We start from the raw sequence: 25,308 nt of genomic DNA, 5'->3' as shown, positions 1-25,308 counted from the left end.
ACAATTGGAATAGGGCGCCTCTTGGCCTTGGGGACATGCGATTGTGATTTTTTTGGTAATATATATAGTACTTCCTTCATTTCTAAATATATTTGGTAATATATATTCAAGCTGCACTAACTGCACGTAACTCTCGTACCCCCTCGTCGCTCGCCCCTCCAGGGCGATCGGGGGTGGGCAAGCCACCAGCCGCCTCGATCCCATTCCTCATTCCCCTGCGCCGCCGCCGGGGGACAGCGCCGGGCAAAGTCCGTGCGTTCGATGGCGGCGGCGGAGGGCTGCTCCTCCTTCCCGGACTGTACGGCGGCGAGGGCGCCAGATCCGCGGAGGTGCGGCCTCTTCCTTGATCCATGGCGGCGCGGTGGCTCCTGCTGGAGGCGTTTGTGGTGATGTGGGGTGAGATGGACAACGGATGAAGGTGGGGCTGGGCGTGGCCGGTGGCAGCGGCGGCGTCCGGCTCGGATCCGGTCTTGGCACACATGGCGGCGACTCCGGTCTGGATCCGAACATGGCGGCGGTGGCGTCCCCTCCGCCGGGGATGACGGGCCAGATGGTGGGTCCTCGTGGCGGCACCAGTGGCGGCGGATCATGGCATCCCGCACCCGGGGACATCGCAGGAAGCGCGTGGCTGCTGGAGCTTCCTCCAGCGTCGACGGCGCGTGATGCGGGACCGCGGAGGCGGTTGCTGTTGTATGGGTGACGACAACGGCTGGCACGATGGTGGGTGCTCCCTGTAGCACCCGGAATCGGTGCGACGGCCCTCTTCATCAACGGCGGCGGACTCCGGGATCATTTTGGCGATTCAGAATCTGGATCTCGAGGTGGTGACGGCCTTCTGAGGCTGGTGGCGGTATGGGAAGTCCCTTCCATCAACAGATTGGGTTCGATGCAGCTTGACAGGTGACACATGTGCCTTTTTCGGAGTTGTCGGGCGGTGCATGTGGCCGGCAGGTGAAGCCACCAGTGGATGCGCTACCGGCAGATGCTACACACGGCGTCTTATATGGAGACGTCAAGTCATGCCTGCTAGCGGCAGGTGATGCACGGTGGCTCTGGCGGAAGTGCCATGTTTAGCCTGTAGCTGTCAGATTGAAGGTGGTGCGACAGTAGCAGGAGGCAGGCGGTATGGGACGTCTTTTTCTTCCGTTGTCTCCTCCAGAGGTATCCGGCTATCGAGGTGTCGGTAGACGAATAAGGGAGGATGGTACAGACGGCTTCAGCGATGAGTTTATGCACTCCGGTGAAAACACAAGATCTCTAATCAGACTATGTCGTCGCGCGATGTGTCGTGTCCTTGCTGTAGGTTGTGGACTGAAGCTTGGCTTTGGGGATGAGAATCTGGAGTTCAACCTTGTGGTGGACTCGCCATCATTGGCACACCTGCGGCGATTCCTTCTTGAAGGTGTAGCCTAGGAGTTGTGTATTTTTGTTTATATTGTGTCTTGTATCATAGGGATTAGTGGCTATCTGGGGAGGTACTGTCGCGAGGTATACGGTCTCGGGATTTGTTTTCCGATTTATTTTCGGGTCGATGGTGTTTGGTTGCTGGATTTTGCACTTTTAATAATATATGGATGCATGCATCGTCCTGATGAAGAGGCCGGGGGTTATCCATCTTTTCAAAAAATAAATTCTAAATATATTTAGAAACAGTGGTAGTATCTTGCAGTCTTCCTGTTATGTTATGATTGACAGCATGAGCAATGATCATTTCAAATTTCTAAGAAATGCCCACATTCCATGGGTTGGGTGATCATTCCAACTGTGATCGGAAGATGCTGCTGCAGCAATCATTGTGTTTGTGATCAGGTATATTCCATCAGTTCACACACAACTCTGTCCTTGGGTCTTCTGTAAGGGTTGAAAAATCCTGTTGGGAAATAATTAATTTGTATGGCTAACATATCATTTTTTTTAATCAAATCACTAAGTTGGAGTTTAGTTATATACATCCCAATTTTAGCTATATGGACAAGATAAATCAAAGATGTTAACTTGCATATAGCCTGCAAATATTTGTGCTCTCAGTATCTTGTCAACCCTGACCGGAGGGTGTCAACACTACAGGCATGCAATATTTGTCATCCGGATGGATGAACATATTATTTGCTTGCATAGACTTGTTGGCACTAGTGCCGCATTTCATTCACATGTATTGACAATGGAGACAGGTTTTAATCTTGACAAACCATAATTGTGACGATTACTTGGAAAACTGATATGCCAACAACAGTTCTTAACTTCCCAATGTGGATTGTATGATTACAATCCTCTCATTCCTCATGTGATAATGTTTAGTGAGAACATGTTTCTTACCAATGTCAGAGTGTTGGATGGGTATTTGAATTCCATTAACTGTTTTTTTAATTGTCTGCGGCAAGGTGGCTGAAGATAGGTGATGCTGGGATTATAATCCACTGATCGGAGGGGAGTTCTTAATTTGAAATTATAGCATGACATTTGATGTAGATGAGCAATATTTTCTTGTGTTGTAAATTACTTGACACATAATACCATCGATTTACAAGCGGGCTTTAGAGCAACTCCAACGCGCCGACCCATTTCGTCCGTGCGTGTCCGTTTGGGTCGTCGCTGACAGAAAAGTCGTCCCAACACGCCGACCCAAACGGACACGCGTCCGCTTTCTGTCCGCCTGCCGACCCATTCTCAGGCCAAATTTGAGTCTCATTTGCGTCGGCGCAGACATGAAACAGACGCGCGCGATGTGTGCCTACTCCTCCCCCTGGCCCGCCAGTCGGTGGCACAGCGACCATCATTTCCCTCCACTTGCCCAAAACCCTCCCGCCCGCTCCCGCTCCTGGCTATGGAGGACGCGCCGACCCTCGATGTCGCTGCCAGCCTTGTCTCCCTCGCCTCGTCCGGCCTCACCTCCGTCACCTCCGCAAAAGGCAAGCCCCGCAAGACTGCGGCGCCGCCTAAGAAGAAGCAACTGACGCCCGAGGAGGAAGGGCCGGAGTCACGCGCATGACGCAAGGGTCGAAGCAGCGGCCGTCAGCGCCCCCTCCGCCGCCGCACAGCAGGAGGAAACCAATGCCCGAGTCGCCCCGGCAACGAGGGAGGCCCCTGATCTACCTAGGGTTAAACCCTGGCCAGCACGGGCTCGTCAGCATCGGAAGAAGCTGCTGCAGCAATCATTTTTGAATCATATCACTCAGTTGGAATATGGTTATAACATGTCAATGTTAGCTATATGGACAAGATAAATTAAAGATTTCTGCTTGCATATGTCCTGCAGATATTTGTGCTCCCAGTATCTTCAACCCTGACCGGAGGGTGTCAACACTACAAGCATGCAATATTTGTAATCCGATGGATGGATGGATGGATGGACATATTATTTGTTTGCATCAACTTGTGGCACCACCGCCACATTAACAAGGCAAACAAGTATTAATCATGATAAACCATAAATCTGGTGATTACTTAAAAACCTGATATGCCAGCAACAGTTCTTAAATTTCCAATGTGGATGGCATGATTACAGTTCTCTCATTTCTCATGTGATAATTTACAGCTGTTAGTTCCGTGAGAACAATGTTTCTTACAAATGTAAGAGTGTTGGATGGATATTTTAATTCCAGTAACCGATTCTAAAAAAAAAAACTTTCTGCTGCAAGATGGCTGAAGATAGGGGATGCAAGGATGATAACCCACTAATTGGAGGGGAGTCCTGCATTTGAAATCATAGCATAAGAGATTATATGTAGATGACTAGTATTTTCTTGAGATGCAAATTACTTGGACACCTAGCACCTTATCATGGATCAGTTTTAGGACCATATCCTGACCTCAGCATTAATCCTTTGTAAAAAAATCAGGTTTACGGGAGCTGTTGCTGCCTTTTTTTTTTGCCTCAACTTCGCGTACATGGACACGGAAGCTTCATGCGGCTTGCATAATGTATCAGGTTCTTTTTTTTCCCTGAGTGGATGTTACCATCAGTTCGCTTACCACATTCGCCGCGCGGTGTAAGACATTGACCACTTGATCAGGTCGTGTTAGTAAGCGATGCGGTACTAGAGTAACTCCAACGATGGAAGAGGGAGCTGATAAACTTTGCGAAGCAGATGGGGAGCTCGATATATGCTAGTGGGTGGATTCCTGCTACTGAATTCAATATATATTACCAACAAGCAATTCGTAATAGGGTGAATTCAATGTATATTCCTGCGAGCCGTAGTATCGTTTGGTTACAACCAGTACCTTATTGATGTGTACCACTACACGCAATACGTACTCAAACTTGAGTACGGTACAACTATGTTCTAATCTCCCGTCGGACCGTACCGGTACAAACTGGTTCCGCTATAATTTCTTTTCCCATGGCATCGATGGCTCTCGTCAACCCACCGTGCACACTGTTAACTTGAGAATGATTCCAACTCTTATCTATTCCATTGATGATCAACATATATTTATACAAGGAGAATCGACGCTTTGAGGAGATGCTTCTCTTCGTGGGGGTGCGAGGAGTGTCATGACGGTTGCTCTATAGGAAACCATCAGAGAGAATTACAAGGAAGGATTATCGTCTAATTATGTAATTAAATAAATCCTAACACAAACTTCCTCTTGCGTCGTCAGACGTAGAGATCCATGCAGGCTGTGTGCTGGAGTCATAGACGTGTAGCTGACGTGGTCAATCATGGTGGTGTTGACGTGATCAACTGATCATTATATATGATCGCTCGCTAGTGGGCCGAGTTGGCTTTGTTAGTCGTCTATCTAGAATTCTAGATCTAGTTAGTTTACTTCTGGGCATATACACTGAAGCATTGGACGCCTAAAAAGTCAAATGCATATGCATGTTACGCTCCACTAACTGCCCTTGCATGTGCAATGGAGCAATCAAATCCATGGCTGCTGCTCCTCTGCCTCGCCGTCGCCGGCACCAGCGGCGTACTCCAGGCTCGCGCCCAGCTTGACAGCAAAGGTATGCTAGAAACTTCAGCACCCTTTACTTGGCGCTACTATGGCCGCACGCACGCGCCATTAACGGCTTCATGTATGTACGTACGAACCGAGCAAATGTGCAGGTTTCATAAGCCTAGACTGCGGACTACCGGGGAAGGCAAGCTACGTGGACGACGGCACAAAGCTATCCTACGTCTCCGACTCCGGGTTCATCGATGATACCGCCGGCGCAAACCACAACACACTAGTAGAAAAAGAGGCTTCCATACGCCCCCATTAGTCCCCAAAATAATCGAACCGCGACTACCCCTTTGATCGCGGTTCGGGAGGAGACCCGCGACCAACTATCTGGGCCCAGCGCACTCGGTCGACAGCTGGCGGACGGGAGGGGCTTTAGTCCCGGTTGGCCTGGCCAACCGGGAGTAAAGGTCCTCAGGCTGGCCCGAAGGCCTTTAGTCGCGGTTGGCCAGGCCAACCGGGACTAAAGGCCCATCCCTATATAGGACTCAGCTCACTTCACTTAGCCACAATTGGTGCCACTTCTATTCACAATATTCAGAAGGGGGGTGGTGGGTTTGCTTTTGGTTCCTCCTATGCACACAAGGTGTTCGATGAAATGCCCGAGAGCATGAAACAAACATGATATGAAGTGTCCGAGCCACACTTGAGCTTTCTCATTTATTTTTCCTCCGCGATGGCGGTTAGCAACTTGAACCTTTCATGTGTCATTGATAAAATATGCATGTGTGTAGTTCATTGTTTAATTTGTATTATTTCTAGCTGGTTAGTTTAACAAATGCATGATGGTTAATTATATACTTTATATAATAATAATGCAGATGAATCGGCAATGGATGTACGGTACCCGACTCTCCGGCGAGTTCACTACGGGTTTGAAAGATTTCCTCGTAGTGGCAAATGCGAACAAGCAGCGAGGTTTTATTATCTGTCCATGTGCTGTCTGTAAGAATCAGAAGGGTTACTCCTCCTCAAGAGATGTTCACATGCACCTGCTTCGGCATGGTTTCATGTGAAGCTATAATTGTTGGACCAAGCATGGAGAAAGAGGGGTTAGAATGGAAGAAGATGAAGAAGGGGATGATATCGATGACAACTATCATGATCATTTCGGTGATACTTTCATGGAGAATGATGCTGAAGGTGGGGAAGGGTTAGGTGAAGGTGAAGAAGAGGCACATGATGAGCCCGCTGATGATCTTGGTCGGACCATTGCTGATGCACGGAGACGCTGCGAAACTGACAAGGAGAGGGAGAATTTGGATCGCATGTTAGAGGATCACAAAAAGTCGCTGTACCCAGGATGCGATAATAGTCTGAAAAAGCTGGGCTGCACACTGGATTTGCTAAAATGGAAGGCACGAGAAGGTGTAGCTAACTCATCATTTGAAAATTTGCTGAAAATGTTGAAGAATATGTTTCCGAAGAATAACGAGTTGCCCGCCAGTACGTACGAAGCAAAGAAGGTTGTCTGCCCTCTAGGTTTAGAGGTTCTGAGGATACATGCATGCATTAACGACTGCATCCAGTACCGCGGTGAATACGAGAATTTGAATGAATGCCATGTATGCACTGCATTGCGTTATAAGATCAGAGGCGATGACCCTGGTGACGATGTTGAGGGCGAGAAACCCAGGAAGAGGGTTCCCGCCAAGGTGATGTGGTATGCTCCTATAATACCACGGTTGAAACGTCTGTTCAGGAACAAAGAGCATGCCAAGTTGTTGCGATGGCACAAAGAGGACCGTAAGTCCGACGGGGAGTTGAGACACCCCGCTGATGGAACGCAATGGAGAAAGATCGACAGAGAGTTCAAAGATTTTGCAGCTGACGCAAGGAACATAAGATTTGGTCTAAGTACTGATGGCATGAATCCTTTTGGCGAGCAGAGCTCCAGCCATAGCACCTGGCCCGTGACTCTATGCATCTACAACCTTCCTCCTTGGTTGTGCATGCGAAAGTTCATTATGATGCCAGTGCTCATCCAAGGTCCAAAGCAACCCGGCAACGACATCGATGTGTACCTAAGGCCATTAGTTGATGAACTTTTACAGTTGTGGGGCAGACCTGGTGTACGTGTCTGGGATGAGCACAAAGAAGAGGAATTTGACCTACGAGCGTTGCTTTTTGTAACCATCAACGATTGGCCTGTTCTCACTAACCTTTCGGGACAGACAAATAAGGGATACAATGCATGCACGCACTGCTTACATGAGACTGAAAGTGTACGTTTGGGTAATTGTAAGAAGAACGTGTACCTGGGTCATCGTCGATTTCTTCCCCGAAATCATAACGTAAGAAAGAAAGGCAAGCATTTCAACGGCAAGGCAGATCACCGGCCAAAGCCTGCGGAACGTACTGGTGCTGAGATATTTGATATGGTCAAGGATTTGAAAGTCATCTTTGGAAAGGGTCCTGGCGGACAATCAGTTCCGCGGGGAGTTGACGGGCATGCACCCATGTGGAAGAAGAAATCTATATTTTGGGAGCTACAATATTGGAAAGTCCTAGATGTCCGCTCTGCAATCGACGTGATGCATGTTACGAAGAATATTTGCGTGAACCTGCTAAGCTTCTTGGGCGTGTATGGGAAGACAAATGATACAAAGGAAGCACGGCAGGACCAGCAACTTTTGAAAGACCCAGATGACCGGCATCCGGAATGGTTTCAAGGTCGTGCCAGCTACGCTCTTACCAAAGAAGAGAAGGTCATTTTTTTTGAATGCCTGAGCAGTATGAAGGTCCCGTCTGGCTTCTCGTCGAATATAAAGGGAATAATAAACATGGCGGACAAAAAGTTCCAAAACCTGAACTCTCACGACTGCCACGTGATTATGATGCAATTGCTTCCGATTGCTTTGAGGGGGCTCCTACCGGAAAATGTTCGAGTAGCCATTGTGAAGCTATGTGCATTCCTCAATGCAATCTCTAAGAAGGTAATCAATCCAGAAGATCAACCACGGTTACAGAACGATGTGGTCCAATGCCTTGTCAGTTTTGAGTTGGTGTTCCCACCATCCTTCTTCCATATTATGACGCACCTCCTGCTCCACCTAGTCGAAGAGATTTCCATTCTCGGTCCTGCATTTGTACACAATATGTTCCCCTTTGAGAGGTTCATGGGAGTATTAAAGAAATATGTTCTTAACCATGCTAGGCCAGAAGGAAGCATCGTCAAGGGCTATGGAAATGAGGAGGTAATTGAGTTCTGTATTGACTATGTTCCTGACCTTAAGCCGATTGGTATTCCTCAATCGCGGCACGAGGGGAGACTAAGTGGAACAGGCATGATCGGAAGGAAATCAACGATATGTATGGACGGTCATTCTATGACTGAAGCACACCACACAGTTCTGCAAAATTCCAGCTTGGTGGCTCCGTACTTCGAGCAACACAAGAATATTTTACGCTCGGACAACCCGGGGAAGCCTGAATCCTAGATTAGAAAGGCCCACATGGAGACTTTCGGCAGTTGGTTGCGAAAACATTTAATGAATGACAATGATGTTGGAGATTAGCTGTACATGTTGGCCAAGACACCATCTTCGACTATAACGACTTTCCAAGGGTACGAGATAAATGGGAATACATTTTACACCATCGCCCAAGATAAAAAGAGCACCAACCAAAACAGTGGTGTCCGCTTTGATGCAGCAACCGAGAATGGGCAAAAGGTCACATATTATGGTTACATAGAGGAGATATGGGAACTTGACTATGGACCCTCCTTTAAGGTCCCTTTGTTCCGGTGCAAATGGTTCAAGGTAACAGGAGGTGGGGTAAAGGTGGACGAGCAATACGGAATGACAATGGTGGATTTCAACAATCTTGGTTACCTTGACGAACCATTCGTCCTTGCCAAAGATGTCGCTCAGGTTTTTTATTTGAAGGACATGAGTAGCAAACCGAGGAAACGGAAAGATAAGAAAACGATCAGTACATCATGCGATGATCCAAAGCGCCACATTGTTCTTTCAGGGAAAAGAAACATCGTGGGAGTGGAGGACAAGACAGACATGTCAGAAGATTATAATATGTTTGGTGAAATTCCGCCCTTCAAAGTGAACACTGACCCAAGCATTAAGTTAAATGATGAGGACGCTCCATGGATACGGCACAATCGCAAGCAAGCAGGGATCATGTGAATTAAAACGTACGATGGCGAATCCGGATGATTTGTATTTGGTCGATGAACTGAATGATGAATCAAACATTTTGCCAAACCTTCAAGGGATCGAGAATGTAGAACAAAACAATCGGTATCGCCATCATACAGCCCTGCCGTGGCTACTGAGTGCATATATGCATACCAAATGCACGGCAGGACGTATGATGGCGAATCCGGATGATTTGTATTTGGTCGATGAACTGAATGATGTATCAAACCTTTTGTCAAACCTTCAAAGGATCGAGGATGTAGAACAAAACAATCGGTCTGAATTTTTAAAATGAATTAGTTTTATTTTTCGGGATTTTTTGATATATTATTTGTATTTTTAAGATTTTAAAATGAATTAGTTTTATTTTTCTGAATTTTTTGATATATTATTTGTATTTTTAAGATTTTCAAATGAATTAGTTTTATTTTTTGAATTTTTTGATATATTATTTGTATTTTTAAGATTTTCAAATGAATTAGTTTTATTTTTCTGAATTTTTTGATATATTATTTATATTTTTAAGATTTTCAAATGAATTAGTTTTATTTTTTTGAATTTTTTGATATATTATTTCTATTTTTAAGATTTTAAAATGAATTATTTTTATTTTTCTGAATTTTTTGATATATTATTTGTATTTTTAAGATTTTAAAATGAAAAGTATTTGAAAAAGGACCTTTAGTCGCGGTTCGTGACACGAGCCGCGACTAAAGTCTCTTTCCGCGCGGGAACGAAAACGGCGCGAAAAAACCTTTAGTCGCGGTTTGTGACACCAACCGCGACTAAAGGTACCCCTAAAATTTGGTCTTAACAAAATATACACAATGATATTTTATTTGGGAATAATTGTATAAATTTGACCAAAACAACATCAATTTTCTATTCTAGTCATAAAAGAAAAGGAAAAAGAAAATGGCATAACTAATTAAATAATTATCCAAAAATTATGTTTAATACCTCAAAATGTTCAGTGAAACATTTGGCACATGTTTTCAACCTTATACATGCAGTTTGACATCTAAAGTATTTCTGTTTTTGTTGTTTTCCAAAAATGGCTGAAATGAAAGCAAAAATTAATAGCTCTTAATCATTCAACCGTCGCTGCTCCTCCTCTATGTCCCCTTAATCTTATTTTTTAATTACTTTATACTTAATTAATTTTTACTACATGCAGGAGTGACATATGGCGGACGATAGAGCCGAGCCGCTTAGGGATCCGGAGGCTGAACGTTATTTAATGGGCATCATAAACAACGAGATTCCTTATGTGCCGGGCTCAGAATATGAGCAAGAAGAGGATGTAGTCTGTTCTTTTCTGAACCTTGACGGTGGAACATACATTGTCGATGATCAAGAAGGTGAAGGAACGGACATTATCGACGGAGGTCAACTGTCAACAAACGACGATCTCGAATTGCAAGTAGCAACCACCTCCGGCGAGGTATATATATACATTGAGCCTCTCGTGATACAAACTTACTGAAATGTGAATACATATGTATTAACGCGCGCGACTCTCTTTCTTTTTTTAGCCCTCGGCCGGATCGAGTACGACAAAGCGTGGAAAATCCAAGGCGATGAAAACAGGAGAAACATATACCATTGATTTTGTCAGTGAAACTGGCAAGCCCCTACAGCACACCTCAAAGTTTATCAACCAATGCGGAGTCGTTGTTAGAGACAACGTCCCGATCACCGTCCAGGAATGGAAGGAGCCAAAGAAGGCATGTCTTGGTTTCAGTTTTGTCGACAAGAGAACGAAAAAGGATTGTTGGAGAAAGCTTATGGAACATTTCATTCTACCTCCGGAATACAACAAAGTCGATGAATTCGATAACGAGGTTCCGGGTGGACGTGAGAGGAGGAGGCTAGTTAAAGAGTTCGCTCTACAGAAGATGGCCGAATCATTCCGGAACTTCAAAAAAAAATTAACCCGTGACTATGTCAACAAGGGCAAGACTCCGGATTTCAATGGACAACATGAGAAACTGAAAGATGATTGGCCAGAATTTGTGAGGCAAAAGAAATCGGAGCATTTCAAGGAAATATCGAAAAAAATAAGGATAAGGCGAGTAAGAAAAAGTAGCATCATATTATGGGGCCAGGAGGATACCGCCTTTCGGAGCCTAAGTGGCAGAAGATGGAGGAGGACCTGAGGGTGCGAGGAATCCCTCTAGGTACAGAGGGATGGGACCCAAGGGCCAAAAGCTGGTGGTACGGGCATGGGGGATCACTAGACCCGGAGACAGGGGTGTGTGTTCACCGGAAGAAAAAGTTTGCTCCCACCCAAGCCCTTATTGACGCAATGACCCAAGCTCAAGAGGGCTTGATCAAGTTCAACAGAGAGAAAGATGCACTGACAACAGCCCTCGGGAATGATGAACACGGAGGACATGTACGAGGCAAAGGCAGAATTCCGTGGAAAGTAGGGTTTTCCCAGGACAATGACCCGTACTGTTACAGAAGCCGTAAGAGAAAGACGGACCGGGATGCAGATCTTTTGGCGAAGTTTGCATCGGAACTCCATGAGTTGAAGCAGACCGTGCATGAACTAGTAAAAGAAAAATCGGCTGCAGGGCCTCATGAAGATCATGAAGCGGATCGCGGAAGCTAGCAGCGGAGAAGCAGCGTGGCTTCCACGGATGCCCCGCCTGGTGCTAATGCACCGACGATCGAGATTCGTGCACCGGAGCCTCACTACCCCGTGGATGATGTAAAGGAGATGAAAGAATGTGATCTGCATTATCCCGTGGGGAACGTTTCCACGAAGGTAGCTACCGGCAGTGCTTTACCCTGTACACCTGGAGCACTCCACCACAACAACCCCATTGCATATGGCTATGCTCGTGTCATGGTGGAAGACATAGTCCAAGAGTTTGAGGACCTGGAGATTGACAAAGCTACACCCGAAGGGGAGAGAAGACTTGGAGATGTCAAGCGCCAGATCATTCTATGGAAAAAGAAGTACATAGTGTTTCCAGGCGAGGCGCCAAGGCTAACAAGTCCACCCCCCTCCGATGGTGGTGGTGGTGGTGGTGATGGCGGTGGTGGTGGTCGTGGTGGTTCACCTACACCTCCTTCACGCCATTCGACGCCGTCCCCCGATCCACAACCTCCGGCGGGTAAGCAGCCGCCGCCCCCCCAATCCTCCTCCGGCGGGTACGACGCCCCCTAATCCTCCTCCGGCGGGTACGACGCCCCCCAATCCACCTTCGGCGAAGAAGCAGAAGCAGGCGGACAGCAAGGAAACCCGCTCCTGGACTATTAACCCGGACCCTTATGTACCTAAGACCACAACGGTACCGGAGCCATCACTGAAGCCTCTCCTCCCAAGGCCTTGGGAACTTAGTGAAGCCGAAACCAAATTGGCCGCGTCTGCTCATTATGAGAAATGGAAGGCGGATACGAAGGCGATAAAAGAGCTCGAGCCCAAGCAAGTATTCACTGAGAAGCAAAAGAAGTGGGCTAAGAATTTTTTGACGACACCGTCCCAAGCCGAGCTGAATATGCCTGACGACTATGGACATGAACTTCGTAGGCAAGCAGAAATATTGAAGGAGGAGAAAGAAGAAAGTAAAAAAAGCGGGAAACAAGTTGACCAGCTCGGGATGCAGAATAAACAATCGACCCCCTGCTCATAGTGAAAGCCGGTCCGGAGTGAATTGTTCATATGAGTGAATTGTTCCAGCTGTTCAATCTGCGCGAGCTCGACAAATCTATCCTGAGTTGCTACGTTCTGCAAGTGATTTATTTCTACCTCATCTCGTTCTTCATTGCCTGCACTATATATATATATATATATATATATATATATATATATATATATATATATATATATATATATATATATATATATATATATATATTGTCCTAACTATATTGTTGCGTACGCTATTATGCAGATTGAAGATTTGGGAATGCAAAATAAGAAACATCCATGATGTTGGGTTCATTGACCCACATATCGTTAATGGACATGTGTTACAAAATCACCCCGAAGACGTGGAGAAAGACTTGTACAAGTTTCTTAGAAAGCATCAACTCAAAAGTCATATTCTATTTCCTTACCATTTTGGGTGAGTGTTTCTCTCTTGTGCCCATTCTCTTTTGTTTACTCCATGCATGGTATGTCTAATCGATGAGTTATGCATGACTGTGCATGTAACGTGTCCGCAGGTTCCACTGGATTCTGCTAAATATTGAACTTCACACCTCCAGAGTTCTAATCATGGACTCTATGGATTCGGATTCAAAGCGTTGGGCCGACATGAGAAAAATGCTGCAAAAGTAATTATTTTCAATCATTTGAGCTCTATATCGATCGTTCTCTTTCGTTCATTTCCTAATATCAAGTAACTAATAACTCCCTTGTTCATTTAATTTTCTTTGCCCTGTAGGGTTTGGAGACGGTTCTCAGAAGAAATTGTCGGTGAATTCAAACATGAGCTAGATTTTAGAAGGTTAGTTAATGTGGATAAGCAGCCACCGGGGACCAATCTATGTGGATACTATATTTGTGAGAACATCCGGAGACACACCTCTGAGCGGAAGGCACCGGATAGGGTGCGGAAGGCGACGGATAACTTGCGTAGGAGGCTTAGTCCAGAAGCTCGCTTCCGACCAATTCAAGATGAATTAGCAGGATTTTTCATGAGGGAAGTCATCAATCCTAAAGGAGAACACTATACCGAGGACGAAGAAATTTATATGCATACCCGAGATTGAAACTTGTTCGAAATTGTATATGGTCATCCATCCTAATTGTGTATGGAAATTTGTTCGAAGTTGTATATGGTCACCCGAGATTGAATATATATTATATATTCCTCTTGAATTTTTCTTGTTTGAAATTTCATATGCATGTATATAGTAGCATAGAATATGTGTACTGAAACTTCATCAAAATTAAAATAAAACACAAAATAAAATATAAAAGAAATAAAACACTACAAATTAAAAAGAAACCAGGTTTACGGGGGCTAAAACCCTAAACCTGCGGAGGAGGCCTTTAGTCCCGGTTAGCCACGAGAACCGGGACTAAAAGTCCTCCGCCCCGACGGACTCCTGGCGCCCGCGTGGACGGGCCTTTAGTCGCGGTTCGTAAGAGGCGCGACTACGGGGGGGGCTTTAGTCGCGCATATTTAGTCCCGGTTGCACAGCCGGGATTAATGGTCTTTGCGAACCGGGACTAAAGGCCTATTTTCTACTAGTGACATCGCGAGCCAGTACATTCGACCGCAGCTCTCACGGCGCTACCACAACGTGCGCAGCTTCCCCCATGGCGCGCGCAACTACTACACACTCCGGTCTCTCGTGTCCGGTCGCAACTCGCAAGTACCTCGTCCGCGCGGCGTTCCTATATGGTGACTACGACGGCCTTGGCAGCCCGCCCGTCTTCGACCTCCACCTCGGCGTCAACTACTGGCACACAGTCAATGTCTCGACGCCGGGGATCGATGTGACGGCGGAGGCCATCGTGGTCGTTCCAGACAACTTCGTGCAGGTCTGCCTGGTGAACACCGGGGCCGGAACGCCGTTCCTCTCTGCGCTAGAGCTGAGGCCGCTGAAGATGAAGTTCTACCCGCAGGCGAACCTGACGCAGGGCCTCGTCCTCGACGTCAGGCTCAACGCCGGCCCGACAGGTGCGACCGACATCGTCAGGTGAGCAAAAAATCTTTATTTGCTTAATTTCCCCCGTTTGTTCTAAATTTCCTCTTCAAAGTGTACCAATCAGTCACAAGCGTGGTTGACCATCAGGTACCCAGAAGATCCGCATGATCGAGTATGGCTCCCTTGGGTTACCGCGAGAGAGTGGAAAGAAATATCGACGACGAAGCAGGTGGACAGCGCCGACGACGATTACGAGGTGCCATCGGCAGTAATGCAGACGGCGTTCATACCGCTCAACGCCTCCATGAACCTCGAGTTCACGTGGGACCCCGACCCTCGACCTCATGATCCTTCACCGGGATACTTCATGATCATGCATTTCTCTGAGCTGCAGCTCCTCCCGAGCAACGCCCTGCGCCAGTTTGACATCAACATCAACGGCGTGAGGTTGTCCGATGACATTAGGCTATTCTACCTTGGGGTCGGTGTCATCTACAATGAAAAGCCCTACCGGGACGGTAACTACAACATCTCCATCAACGCCACCGCCAACTCGACATTGCCACCGATCCTAAACGCCCTCGAGTTGTTCTCCATCATGTCAATGACAAACTTTGACACGGACTCCGGGGACGGTACGTACATATGCAAACAAATGGCACAAGCATATGAGTTAGCTGATGCTTCCTCCTTGCCAAATTGGAATGCATACAATTTTTTATATAGAAAACAAACATTTAACGAATATATGCCGTATGAAAATATATTTCATGATAAATCCAGTGGTATTGTAAATGTTGATATTCTTTATTAACTTGGTCCACGTCTACAAAGTTTCACACTGAAAAAATTATATGCACTATAGAGCAAGGATGGAGTGTTTATTAAGCTGTTAATAATACGGGGTTAAGTCTCTTGTGCTACTAAAAAAAAGGGTGTGGTTAACTGTAGTATCTGCCATCACGACGATCAAGGCGAAGTATCATGTGCAGAAAAACTGGATGGGTGACCCGTGCTCTCCCAAGATTATGACCTGGGAAAAGTTGATGTGCAGCTACGACATTGGCACCCGTCCAAGGATCAGAAGCGTGTCAGTTTTTCAGATCTATACATTATATTGACCTATCACTTATGTTCATATATACAACAAAAGCATGAATTATCGCATGTTAAGGTTATTATATGCAGTCAAATTGATCCAATTGATATTTGCTCTCTGTAAAAACCTGTCTTCCAGTGGTCTGAATGGTGACATATCGTCGTCTTTCGCGAATCTAAAGGCTCTCCAGTACTTGTATGTTCAGAGTTGGATCTCTTTGACCTTTGTTGGTTTGTAGTTTAAAGAGATAAAATACAGCAGAAGGAATACTACTGATACAAGTCCATATATATCTTGCACTCTCTTGTAGGGATCTGTCAAACAACAATTTGACAGGCACAATTCCAGATACTCTTTCTCAATTACCTTTGTTGAAGATTTTGTAAGTCTGGCAACTACTGTTCAATTGTGTTTTTTCCTTACATTACTCCCACTCCTGCAAATCATATTTTCTTTCTTCAGAGACTTGTCAGGAAATCAGCTCAGTGGCTCGATTCCCTCTGGATTTCTCAAAAGAATTCAAGATGGCTCCCTAAATCTAAGGTTGTTAATTTACCCATAAATTATCCCGATTCTTCTTGCATGATACTTTATGAATTTCATTGATCAACCTTTTAATATTGTTTAGCAGATATGGCAACAACTCAAACCTTTGCACCAATGCCAATTCATGTCGACCTGCTAAAATGAAGTGCAAGCTGCCCATATACGTTGGTGCCCCTACAGTTGTCATCGTGGTGATAGTATCAGTGGCACTAACACTCTTTTGCTTGTTGAGACGAAAAAATCTAGGTGAGACTTTGGCATTCGCGAATTAATTATTGGTATATGTTTCCACCTCAAATAGTACTAATGTTAATCATTAAATTCCATGCATATAAAAAGGATTAATGAAAAACTCCGTAAAGCCACAAAATGAAATGAGAAATGATGGGGACACGTCACTTGGACTTGAGACTCGCCGATTCACATACAATGAAACTGAGAGGATAACGAACAACCTTCAACAAGTGTTGGGAAAGGGAGGATTCGGTTATGTCTATGATGGCTTCCTGAACGATGGCACTCAGGTGGCGGTAAAGATACGGTCTGAGTCTTCCAACCAAGGTGACAAGGAATTCCTAGCAGAGGTACAGTTTATTATCTCACTGCACTTGCATTCCTCCTTGTCGTTTAATTCACTTATGTTTCGAAGTCCTCATATTGCTTTAAATGTAAAATCTAAAATATCAAGGTACATTTAACATAGTTTACTTTGTTTAAAAAACTATAAGTTTCTTGACATAGATTTTTACTGTGAAACGATATCTATGAAGTAATGTCTTGATCCCTACTTGTTCAGGTTCAGATTTTAAATCGGATTCATCACAAGAACCTTGTCTCCTTGATTGGTTTCTGCAAGGATGGGGAGCACATGGCACTTGTCTACGAGTTCATGTCAGAGGGAAGTCTGCAAAATCACATTGTAGGTACGCAAGTTGTTTAATGCTATATATTCAGCTGCTGGAAGGTGACTGGTGTAGCGTAAAGCACTGTGAGCTGATAGAGTGTACATGTTGTTTATCTATAGAATCGTCTAAATAATTGATTGGTCACAATGTCGGCCTCTATGTAGGAGGAGACCGTAACGCAAGATGCTTAACCTGGAGACAGAGACTTAAAATTGCAGTTGAATCTGCACAAGGTAAGCACTCATATTGCACCTTTTGTTTCTTTATCGAAAAAAGCACTTAAATGCAGAGTCGGCAGCTGCTTTTGCCAAATGATTGTTTTTTTAATCCTCAGTGTTCATATATGAGTACCTACATACACTAGTAGAAAAGAGGGCTTTGGTTCAGGCCGGGTCAGCCCATTAGTCCCGGTTAAGTCCAGAACTGGGACCAATGGGGGCACTGGTCCCGGTTCGTGAGGCCACGGGCCTGCCGGGCCTCGTGGGGGCATTGGTCCCAGTTCGTCTGGCCCCTTTGGTCCCGGTTGGTCGGACGAACCGGGACCAATGGGCCTCGCTCCTTGCCCACCACCATTGGTCCCGGTTGGTGGCTTGAACCGGGACCACAGGCTGCCCTTTAGTCCCGGTTCATGCCACGAACCGGGACCAATGAGGTGCCTATATATACCCCTCGCCCGCGAGCAGAGCACTCCAGTGCTCTGTTTTTCTCTGGCCGGCGAGGGGAGGGCTTTGTGGTGCTCTAGCTCACCTCCTATGCACATGAGGTGTTCGATGAAATGCCCGAGCCACAGTAGTTAAGCTTTCTCCTCTCGAAGCTTGACCTCAAAGCTCCATTTTCCTTGAGATTTAGCGGCCCGTCACGTCCCATTCCCGTCTTCACCGTCGTCGATCGCCCGCGCCGATCTCGTCGTCGGCACCATCGTGGTGAGCCTCTTGTTCTTATCTTCTTTCTGAAAGAAAAAAATTCTTACTTTAGATAGATACTTGTCTAATTTTCTTACTATTGTATTGCTTGTTATTATATAGTGCGATGGTTTTGGTATCCGCCCCCGTCGGTCCTCGTCCTGTCTATGATTCGGATGTGGTATATATTATCTTTATAACTATTGGTTCATTTATTGTTTATGAAAATTATGCCGACCAACGTGACATAGATTTTATTTATCTAGGAGGTATGTGAACCGGAAATTCCAACCGACCCTATTGTCGAGAGGTTAAATTTAGTTGAAGAAGAAAACAATTTCTTGAAGGAAAAAAAATTGAGGAGGAGAAGATGATATTGGAGTTGCATGTTGCGGATGTCGTCGATGATCACAAGATCAAGATGGATGCAATGCGCTTGAAGATTAGAAAGATTAGAAAATATGCCATTCATACCGAGGCTTGGTATCATTATGCCGTTGGATCAATTGTTACCTTGGTTGCGATTATGATCGCATTTGTTTTCGCATTGAAATGTTTTACATAGTTTCAATGTATGGTTTAATTAATTAGATGCTCTGGAGAGCTATATGTTGTTAGATGAGAACTATGTATGTACTTTGGTTTTAATGTGACGATGAACTTCTATTAATTTGGTCACTTAATTATCTATTCATGATGTTCTGTAATGGTTTTTGACACACTTAATTATATATAATGCACGCAGATGAACCGGCAATGGATGTACGGTGACAGACACACCTCCGAGTATATTAAGGGCGTGCATGATTTTCTCGAAATGGCTTAGGCAAACAAGCAGAATAGTTTTATGTGTTGTCCATGCCCTACATGTGGGAATACGAAGTCTTACTCTGACCGGAAAATCCTTCACACCCACCTGCTTTACAAGGGTTTCATGCCACACTATAATGTTTGGACGAGGCACGAAGAAATAGGGGTTATGATGGAAGACGGCGAAGAAGAAGAGGACGATGACAACTATGTGCCCCCTGAATACGGTGATGCTGCAACGGGGGACGGTGCTGAAGATCAAGAGGAACCAGACGATGTGCCCAATGATGCTGCAACGGAGGAAGCTGCTGAAGATCAAGAGGAACCAGTGCCCGATGATGATGATCTCCGCTGGGTCATTGTCGATGCAAGGACGCAATGCGAAAGTCAAAAGGAGAAGCTGAAGTTCGATCGCATGTTAGAGGATCACAAAAAAGGGTTGTACCCCAATTGCAAAGATGGCAACACAAAGCTCGGTACCATACTGGAATTGCTACAGTGGAAGGCAGAGAATGCTGTGCCAGACAAAGGATTTGAGAAGTTATTGAAAATATTAAAGAAGAAGCTTCCAAAGGATAACGAATTGCCCGACAGTACATACGCAACAAAGAAGGTCGTATGCCCTCTAGGATTGGAGGTGCAGAAGAAACATGCATGCCCTAATGACTGCATCCTCTACCGCGGTGCGTACAAGGATCTGAACGCATGCCCGGTATGTGGTGCATTGCGGTATAAGATCAGACGGGATGACCCTGGTGATGTTGACGGCCAGCCCCCCAGGAAGAAGGTTCCTGCGAAGGTGATGTGGTATGCTCCTATAATACCACGGTTGAAACGTCTGTTCAGAAACGAAGAGCATGCCAAGTTGATGCGATGGCACAGTGAGGACCGTAAGAAAGACGGGAAGTTGAGAGCACCCGCTGACGGGTCGCAGTGAAGAAAAATCGAGAGAAAGTACTCGGCTGAGTTTGCAGCTGACCCAAGGAACGTATGGTTTGGTTTAAGCGCGGATGGCATTAATCCTTTTGGGGAGCAGAGCAGCAATCACAGCACCTGGCCCGTGACTCTATGTATGTATAACCTTCCTCCTTGGATGTGCATGAAGCGGAAGTTCATTATGATGCCAGTCCTCATCCAAGGCCCTAAGCAACCCGGCAACGACATTGATGTGTACCTAAGGCCATTAGTTGAAGAACTTTTACAGCTGTGGAATGGAAACGGTGTACGTACGTGGGATGAGCACAAACAGGAGGAATTTAACCTGCACGCGTTGCTGTTTGTAACCATCAACGATTGGCCCACTCTCAGTAACCTTTCAGGACAGACAAACAAGGGATACCACGCATGCACGCACTGTTTAGATGACACTGAAAGTATATACCTGGACAAATGCAGGAAGAATGTGTACCTGGGACATCGTCGATTTCTTCCGACCAACCATCAATGTCGAAACAAAGGCAAGCATTTCAAAGGCGAGGTAGATCACCGGAAGAAGCCCGCCATGTGTACCGGTGATCACGTACTTGCTATGGTCAATGATTTACACGTAATCTTTGGAAAGGGTCCCGGCAGACTAGCTGTTCCGAATGACGCTGAGGGACACGCACCCATGTGGAAGAAGAAATCTATATTTTGGGACCTACCCTACTGGAAAGAGCTAGAGGTCCGCTCTTCAATCGACGTGATGCACGTGACGAAGAACCTTTGCGTGACCCTGCTAGGCTTCTTGGGCGTGTATGGGAAGACAAAAGATACACCTGAGGCACGGGAGGACCTGCAACGTTTGCACGAAAAAGACGGCATGCCTCCGAAGCAGTATGAAGGTCCTGCCAGCTACGCTCTTATGAAAGAAGAGAAAGAAATCTTCTTTGAATGCCTGCTCAGTATGAAGGTCCCGACTGGCTTCTCGTCGAATATAAAGGGAATAATAAATATGCCAGAGAAAAAGTTCCAGAACCTAAAGTCTCATGACTGCCATGTGATTATGACGTAACTGCTTCCGGTTGCATTGAGGGGGCTTCTACCGGAAAACGTCCGATTAGCCATTGTGAAGCTATGTGCATTCCTCAATGCAATCTCTCAGAAGGTGATCGATCCAGAAATCATACCAAGGCTAAGGAGTGATGTGGCGCAATGTCTTGTCAGTTTCGAGCTAGTGTCCCCACCATCCTTCTTCAATATCATGACGCACGTCCTAGTTCATCTAGTCGACGAGATTGTCATTCTGGGGCCCGTATTTCTACACAATATGTTCCCCTTTGAGAGGTTCATGGGAGTCCTAAAGAAATATGTCCGTAACCGCGCTAGGCCAGAAGGAAGCATCTCCATGGGCCTCAAACAGAGGATGTCATTGGGTTTTGTGTTGACTTTATTCCTGGCCTTAAGAAGATAGGTCTCCCTAAATCGCGGTATGAGGGGAGACTGACTGGAAAAGGCACGCTTGGAGGGGACTCAATAATATGCAGGGACGGATATTCTTGGTCTCAAGCACACTACACAGTTCTACATAACTCTACCTTGGTGACCCCGTATGTCGATGAACACAAGAACAGTTTGCGCTCCAAACACCCGGAGCAGTGTGACGACTGGATTACATGTGAACACATCAGGACTTTCAGCAGTTGGTTGGAAACACGTCTCAAAGGTGACACCACTGTTTGTGATGAGTTGTACTCGTTGTCCAGGGGATCATCTTCGACTGTATTGACTTACAAAGGATACGAGATAAATGGGAATACATTTTACACGATCGCCCAAGATCAAAAGAGCACCAACCAAAACAGCGGTGTCCGCTTTGATGCAGCAACCGAGAGGGGAAAGGACACATATTATGGTTACATAATGGACATATGGGAACTTGACTACGGACATGATTTTAAGGTCCCTTTGTTTAAGTGCAAATGGGTCAATCTGTCAGGAGGCGGGGTACAGGTAGACCCACAGTACGGAATGACAACAGTGGATCTGAACAATCTTGGGTACACTGACGAACCGTTCGTCCTAGCCAATGATGTGGCACAAGTTATCTATGTGAAGGACATGTCTACCAGACCGAGAAAAAGAAAAGATAAGGAAGCGAATACATCATACGATGAGCCAAAGCGCCACATAGTCCTTTCAGGAAAAAGGGACATTGTGGGAGTGGAGGACAAGACAGACATGTCTGAAGATTATGAAAAGTTTCATGAAATTCCTCCCTTCAAAGTCAAGGCTGACCCAAGCATCCTGATAAACGATGAAGATTATCCATGGTTATGGCGCAATAAGCAAATGACACAAGCGAAGAAAAAGTGAAGACTTTCTCCCGCAACTATTATGATGATACCATGCCAACTTTGTAACAGACGAGTATGATACTGTCCGTTTTGTACACGAAGTGCATCTAGTTTTGCCGTAACCCTCTCAACTTTCTTGCACATGCTATGTGGATGAAATGATGATACCATGCCAACTTTCAACCTTTTCAGAGTTTTTGAAATGCTTTTCAATTTTAGGGCCTTATAGCTCAAAATAATTAGTAAATGCATGAAAAATAACAGGCCAAAAATTAAAATTATGCCACCTACTGGGCCACCACGGCCTGAATACGATTAGAAACCCATCCATGGGCTAGGATTCAGGCCCGCAGAAGGCCCAGTAGGCCCACAGGCATGTACAGAGAGGTTAGGCCCGTAAGCCTGCTTTAGAGAGGAGCTCGACAGCTCAGGCGCACCGCACCTTATAAATAGGTGTGGCTCTCTCTCAGCTAGCGAGGTGGGACTAAACTCCCACCACCACGCCGCTGTGCAAGGCCATTGGTCCCGGTTGCTGGCACGAACCGGGACCAATTCCACCCTTTGGTCCCGGTTGGTGCCACGAACCGGTACTAATGAGGCTGTGGCCCCACAAGCACCTTTAGTACCGGTTCGTGGCACGAACCGGTACTAGAGTTTCTTACTAAGCAGTTTTTTAGTCCCACCTCGCTAGCTGAGAGGCACTAGGAGCGGTTTATAAGCCCTGAGTGCAGAGACGATGAAGAAGAGGCGCAATGCTCACGTTGCTTAGCTTCAAGCCTTGAGGAATAAGGTAGACTGCATGGAGCTATGTGCAGTGCAGTCTACACTATTCCGAAAGGCTTGAAGCAAATCAACGAGCATTGCGCCTCTTTTTTATTTTTAATAACTTATTACAACTCCGGACTTCTTGTGTTCCGACAAAATAAAATAAACTTTAATAAAACTTATGAAACTAAAATTAACAAAGTATTTTCTGTTCAAAATATTATAAGAAACCTCTACTATTATTGAAACTAAAATCATATAAAATTGATGCAACTAAAATTATCGAAGTATTTTCTGTTCAAAATCATTAAAAGCAAAAAGAATTTTCATAAAGAACTTTTTTTGATAGAAACTTTAATAGCAAAAAGAATTATCAAAAAGTAAAATAAATAAGTAATTAGAAACAAAATAAAATAAAATAAAAAAGTTTTTTGTTGTAAGTAGAAACAAAACAAAATAAATAAAACAAAAAAACTAAATACAGCAAAAAGAATTTTCATAAAGAACTTTTTTTGATAGAAACTTTAATAGCAAAAAGAATTATCATAAAGTAAAATAAATAAGTAATTAGAAACAAAATAAAATAAAATAAATTAGTTTTTGTTGTAAGTAAAAACAAAATAAAATAAATAAAGCAAAAAAGAAAACAAAAAAACTAAATATATACAGGAAAAAAAATTGTTGGGGTGCTGCCAGCTGGGCCCTCCAACCCTCGGGTTTGCAAATACAGGCCCAGAAGGGCTAGAGGGCTCAACGGGCAGCGCGCCAAAGTTAGGCCCAGAAGCCTGCTGTAGAGAGGAGTTGGAGACAGCAGCCGCAGCGGGGCTTATAAACCACTCCGAGCCCCTCTCAACTAGCGAGGTGGGACTAAACTTTTGGCCGCGACGCGGGCAGCAAGAGGCCTTTGGTCCCGGTTGGTGCCACCAACCGGGACTAAAGGGGTGCAGTGGTACCGGTTCGTGGCACCAACCGGGACCAATGCCCCCCCTTTAGTCCCGGTTGGTGCCACCAACCGGGACCAAAGGCTGCCGCTTCCCGCCCTTTGCGCTGCTGAAAAGAGGGCTTTGGTCCCGGTTGGTGGCACCAACCAGGACTAATGCCTACATTTAGTCCTGGTTGGTGCCACGAACCGAGACTAAAGACTTTGCTATATAAGTTCACACTTAGGAAATTTTCAGAGTTACCTAGGAGTTGCCGCCCTGACGACGCCGACGCCGCCAGGCAGCCCCGACCACGCCACCGTCGTCGCCCGTGCCCGTCGTCGCGCCGTTGCCCGCGCCCTCGCCGTCAGCCGCGCCCCTGCCCCGACGCGCGCCGCCCCGGCCCGTCCCCGTCGTCGCCGTCGCCCTGCCCCGCCCTTTGCCGCCGACGCCTCTGCCCCTGCCCCGACCACGCCACCGTCGCCTCTGCCCCTGCCCCGACGCGCCACCGTCGCCTTGGTCAGGGCCGGCACTGCCCCCTTCCTCCCTGTTTTTTCTACACATTTATATGCTTATATGTATATGTATGAGTATATGTATGTGTGTATATATGTCCTTTTTTTAGATCTTTTTTTGCATTTTCTCTGTGTATATGTATGTATATATGTTATCTGTGTATATATATGTTCATGTATATATGCAAAAGATAGATTTTTAGAAAAGTTAGGATTTTTTTTCTGTTCATAGATTTTTTTTGGTGATATTAATTATTGTAGAATATGCAAATGTTTGTATATTCATATGAACAATGCATTAGGCAAAACCTTTACTTTTTTCGAAATTTTCTATTTGAACATTTTTTTATGAATGAGAGGAAAAAGGAAAATAAGAAGAGGAAGAAAGGAGAAGAAGAGGAGAGGAAGAAGAGGAGAAATAAATAAGAAGAGGAAAAAAGAAGAAAAAGAAGAGGAGAAGAAGAAAGGAATAGAAGAGAAGAAGAAAAAATAGAAAAAATTCTATTTTTTCTTCTTCTCTCCTCTATTCCTTTCTTCTTCTCCTCTTTTTTTTTGTTCTTTTTTTTTTCTTCGATCTTCTTCTCTATTCCTTTTCTTCTTCTCCTCTTTTTGTTTCTTCTTCGTTTTCTTATGTTTTATTGGGTCTGTCGTCGTCGATATACCCCTCTCCCGATAACTTCAACACGAGGGGGGTCGATATACCCCCTCCCCGATAATATCATATTCCCATGTACGTTCATTGTCGTTGTCGATATAACCCCCTCCCGATAACTTCAACACGTGGGGGGGGGTCGATATACCCCCTCCCCGATAACATTATTTTCCTATGTATGTATGTCATCGTTGTC

The 25,308-nt window shown here is 45.4% G+C and overlaps 1 pseudogene; it reads left to right on the top strand.

The window, feature by feature from the left end:
* Nucleotides 1-4,860: 4,860 nt before the first annotated feature.
* Nucleotides 4,861-25,308, top strand: part of LOC109749332 (probable LRR receptor-like serine/threonine-protein kinase At1g05700) — a 194,506-nt pseudogene continuing 174,058 nt past the window's right edge.

Source organism: Aegilops tauschii, chromosome 1, assembly GCF_002575655.3.
Source record: "Aegilops tauschii subsp. strangulata cultivar AL8/78 chromosome 1, Aet v6.0, whole genome shotgun sequence".
Taxonomy (NCBI): Eukaryota; Viridiplantae; Streptophyta; class Magnoliopsida; order Poales; family Poaceae; genus Aegilops; species Aegilops tauschii.
This window is presented reverse-complemented; position numbering and strand designations above follow the sequence as displayed.